The sequence below is a fragment of the Acinonyx jubatus genome, chromosome A1 (assembly GCF_027475565.1).
Source record: "Acinonyx jubatus isolate Ajub_Pintada_27869175 chromosome A1, VMU_Ajub_asm_v1.0, whole genome shotgun sequence".
Lineage (NCBI taxonomy): Eukaryota > Metazoa > Chordata > Mammalia > Carnivora > Felidae > Acinonyx > Acinonyx jubatus.
Window position 1 is genome coordinate 230649861 of NC_069380.1, and position 5024 is coordinate 230654884.

Genomic DNA, 5024 nt, shown 5'->3' on the forward strand with positions numbered 1-5024 from the left:
CTCCCCCACTGGCACTCTGTCTCTCCTTCTCTCAAAAATAAATATACATTAAAAAAATTTATTTCTAAATAATGAAGTCATTGGTCTCTTTCAGAAGTGCGTAATTCGAGTAATTAAATCCTAAGTCCTATAGATTATTTCTCCCACTTTCTGATTTGTTCTCTTTTCTTGCCAGGCCTGTTCCCCACCTCTTAAATCAGTAAAGTGTCCTCCCCAAGATCGTAGATTCCTGAAAATAGGGACTCTCTTCTTTTCAGAGTTTTTTTCCCTTGAAATCTCCAGAAACCTACTTCAGCGAGAGAGACGAGTGGAAGAACGTCTTTTCACATGAGCCTCAGGCACAGCTAGCTCCGAGAAGCATCCCATCCTGGCCTAAGTGTGCCCCTGTGCCCCAAGATGCCCGCTGATTCTCAGGTGGAATATAAACATGGGGTAAACTTGAATAATGATCAGCGCCCTGTCCATTCATGCTACTTCCTTGGAACAGTAACCACGCAGAAGTGACCTTCCCCGCTCATCCCTGAGAGGAGGTACAGGGTTGTCATGAGTTTTTTAGATAGTCTTCGATGGTTGTTTTCATTAGAGACCTGTCCAGAAAGGTCCGTGTGAGCGCGGGGGCATTAATTATTCTGGGATTTATGTACCCTTCCTGCACCTTGCACCATAATTCTTGTTGTGTGTATGTGCACATGCATTTGATTATGTCAACCTAAATCATATAGGAAATATATTCCCGACCTTTGTCTTCAAGGAATATGATTTGTTATTTGATAGAAGTTTGGAATTTGAAGGACCAATCGATCATATAACGGCTGTGAGTTGTTTTTTTTTTTTGATGTTTTTATGTTTATTTATTTTTGAGAGAGAGAGCAGAAGACAGGCAGAGAGATGGGGGGACAAAGGATCCAAAGAGTGCTCTGCGCTGACAGCACAGAGCCCGACGTGGGGCTCGAACTCACAAACCGTGGGATCATGACCTGAGCCAGTCAGACGCTTAACCGACTGAGCCACAACGGTGCCCCAGCTATGAGTGTTTAAACAGCATTTTCTAAATCATCTGAGTATACACGTACAGCCCATGATAATCACTCCATTCACTTGGATGATTTAGACCCCTCCAAGGTGAGCATATAGTCCACAACCACGAAAACGATCATAATTAAACTTCCTGGAGGGGTGTCTCCAATTTTATAACCTAACTTAGGAAAAACACAGAGAAACCTCGAGAGCGTCCAAGTAAGGCAATAAAAAGATCACTGCGTGTTGGAAAATGAACAGCGTCTCTATATGCAAAACCATCATTGGTCGTGCCATTACTGGGACTTGTCCTTTCTATGGCAAATTCAGTAACACTTTTTCATTTTCCTTTTATGAAAAGATAATACATATTTGAGAAGACTGTTTGGGACTTATGATATGAAGTTATGAAGATGTAAAAATGGAACGCATCGAAACCAAACTTGCCTTATTAGCACGGCGCTCGGAATAACAGAGCCACCAGTCAGATATGATTCAAAATGTGCATTGTGATTCACTCTCGGTGCCTTCGTGAAATTGGTACCGCAGCGGTAGGGCTCTGCCATCACTTCGTTATTGTTGACTGTGTCAGCCCCAGAGTGATAGAAAAGAAAACGATTCCTTACGGGCTTCTGCAACGTTGCCAATGAGGAGAGACGGAGACACCACAGAGATGAGTGAGATGTGAAAGTGACTGAGGCAGATGGGGCAACCAGTGACTGCAGCCATGCCAGTCCAGGAAACAATGACCATCAGTGACCCTTTGCTAGCTAGATTTTCTGCAAGGTATTTGAAGAGTTCCCCTTCCCAATAGGGCTGAACTGTGGTCTTCGTGCCTGAACATGGCTGGGCTACTGGTTTTGTGTCTGAAGTGCATGTAAGTACCGTTACTGCTGAGAAGAACTCGCATGCAGCTGAAAGCTGGGGAAAGAAGGAAATTTTGCAAGAATGTAAGGTGGTGATGGTGGCTGGTGGAAGGTGGGGATGGTGGTGGTGAGGAAAGGAGTCAGGCAATGAGCAGTAAGAGTGTGGCAGAGACAGTGCAAAAGAGACACGAGCTCGCGGCTGTGCATTTGGTTTCCTTCCTTCTCCCTTCTTTGTTTCTCTGTCCCCCAGGAAGTTGTTGTCACTTGCCTTACCCCAAAGCTCGTCTTCTGGAAAAGTTCCCCCGAGGTTCGAAGCATTTCCTGGATACTCTGGACAAGAGCCCTCCAGGGACATCAGCCTGGTTTGGGAATCATCGTCAACATAAGAGTGTTATCGGTAACACCATTCTTAGATTTTGTCCCTGTTGGGGCTGATTTGTCACTGCTGATTTGTCCCTGTTGGAGCCTCTTTCGGAAAAGTACAGTCATGAAGAAGAACGGGAAAGAGAAAGGAAGGGAGGGAGGCCAGGTATCCTGGGAGAGCTGTGCCGGACTGAAATCGAAGGTGACAAAACTAAAGGTGAGGGTGTCACCGAGACGGGAAGAAACGGTCCAAGCAGGAGGGCTTTAAGTGAGCAGCTCAGGGGAAGGAGAATCCTGCGCGCTGTCCCTCGGGGGGCAATATGGAGGCTGTGGCGAGGACAGCGGGAGCTTGCTGAGGTCGGGTACCGCTACCTTGGACAAGAAGGATGGTAGGAGATCAAGGGCTCTGGAGTGAAGCAAACATAGACTTCTACTGACCGTGTGACTGCGCAGCCTTGGGCCGTGTCTTCACAGCCAGCGGGAAAAGCATCATCCTGAAATTGAAGAGAGAGAACTTATGATAAGAAGCGGGGTCTCTTAGGCTAGCATCCAAAGATGCTTTTAGCACCTCACATTTACAGAATATGTTTATTCCTCTCTAATTTGACATGTTAGCCATAAAAGGCAGCCCAAATCCTTTCTTTTTTCTTTTAATCAAGGTTTTTTATTTATTTTTGAGACAGAGAGAGACAGAGTGTGAGGGAGGGAAGGGCAGAGAGAGAGGGGGACACAGAATCCGAAGCAGGCTCCAGGCTCCGAGCTGTCAGCACAGAGCCCGACGCGGGGCTCGAACTCACGGACCGTGAGATCATGACCTGAGCCGAAGTCGACGCTTAACCGACTGAGCCACCCAGGCGCCCCAGCCCAAATCCTTTCAACACATGAAAAAGTTATTTAAAAATTATACTGTCATTTCCTGCTGGCAGATAATGGGAAAATAAAATAAACTATAATAAAATGAGAAGGAAAAATGTTTGAGTGATGTCTATGAGGCAGGGAATATATACATTTTGTGTATTTTCTGATACAGCCACAGAACTGGATGTGCTTGCCCACATCTATAGGCCACATAAATTAATGCGGTCCTGAGCACAAAAAAGGCTCGCTTTTGACGAAAACCAATGAAGAACTGGTTTTAGAATTCTCATAAATCAGGTATGGAGGATGCTCCATGAATTCACCATTCCATCTCACTCACCACTTGATGGGGGGTTCATAGGGTTGGTGTTCAGAGATCCAGTGGCTGCTGGGAACAGATGCGCCACGTTGGGGTCAGGTAGCCTAGGAAACAAGGGAAGGGCAAAGACTTATTGTTTCTGCTCAGTGAAGATATCCTTGGCCTTGAATTACGTAATATACACACCACGACATAGCTACTCAAAATCACAGTTTTTGATATTTGAACAAGTAGCATCTTGATCTTTTTCTGTTTTCTTCTGTAGAATCCTACTAGTGTGTAAAATGAATTTCTCTGTTACAATATTTATAAAATAAGGAAGTATAGAATCCTTAAATATTTTTTTTTTAGAATCCTTAAATATTTGACCCTCTCACCAGCCATATTTTTAGTACCTCCTGTCCACATGAACTACACTATTAATCTATTAATGTTTTCTACTCCTTTGGTCAATGTTTTTCATTGACGTTTTCCACAAACAGAGAGAAGAGCCTTCTCAGGAGGTGTGTGCCCTCGGAACAAGAGACTTCTTCGGTACAGTTTCAAGAAGAAACCATTTTCCCTCCAAGGCGGAAGGGATCTAATGTAATCAATCTGCCAACAAGTCTTGGCCGGTTCTCCAGAGGGATGATGGCACACACAGAGCTCACCAGGAGTCTGTTTCTTGCTGGTTGGACATTCCACTGTAATTGTAGACAAATCGGCCCCGGTGCCATTGTCAGATACTTTGTCTCCTCCAATCAGTGCACTCTGGGTCTGGGAACTGCCTTACATCTGGGAGCTATTATCTGGAACGACCTCCGATGTCAAATGCCTTCGCCCGGATTTTCTACAAAGAGCCGGATGCTGTGTAGAGGGTCAGGAGAGCGAGAGGAGCGGGGAGGAAGGCAGGGCAGTAATGCAGGCCACGCATTATCCGATGTCACTGCCTCCCAGTGAGCTTGGAGGGGGCACGGCAGGCAGCTGTGCAGATGTGGCCCCTGAACTGGCTCTAAGGAAGAATCAGATCTCAGAGGTATCCACAGAAGGAAGGAAGTGGTGCTGAGGGAATCTCAGAGAAGTTTCCTCCCGTCTCCTTTTTCCCATTGCTCCAGATTCACTGCACGGGTAGGTATCTGCCCCATGCCCCCAGGCAGTGTTATCTAGTCCATCAGGGACCATCTCCAGAAAGCCGGGTCCGTACCTTGTGATGTGGCATTTCAGCGACTTAGCATGGATTCAGGGAGCCTCGGGGAGTGCAGCAACGTTGGTGGTGAAGGCAGGAGACACCTGGAGAAGGAAAAAGATGGTCGGGAGAATGTGAAGAGCTGAAAGGTTTGTGTTCGACATTCCTATCTAGGCAGGAAGAGAAACCCACAATCCCTAATGGAAATGACTGATATATTTGACTATATAGAACTTGTCATTTCGGGGCTCCTGGGTGGCTCAGTCTGTTAAGCGTCCAACTCTTGATTTCAGCTCAAGTCAGGATCTCAGGGTTCAAGCCCTGAATCGGCCTCTGCACTGACAATATGAAGCCTGGTTGGGATTTTCTCTCTCTCCCTGTCTCTCTCTCTCTCTCTCTCTCTCTCTCTCTCTCTCTCTCTCTCTCCGTCTCACAC

The 5024-nt window shown here is 46.2% G+C and overlaps 1 long non-coding RNA gene across 1 annotated transcript; it reads right to left on the minus strand.

The window, feature by feature from the left end:
* Window positions 1-1469: 1469 nt before the first annotated feature.
* Window positions 1470-2742, minus strand: LOC128311731 (uncharacterized). The gene is made up of 3 exons (XR_008290247.1): window positions 2685-2742; window positions 2157-2242; window positions 1470-1649 (listed from the first exon to the last, which is right to left on the minus strand). It is a non-coding gene; the product is annotated as an uncharacterized LOC128311731 (long non-coding RNA).
* Between the last annotated feature and the right edge of the window lie 2282 nt (window positions 2743-5024).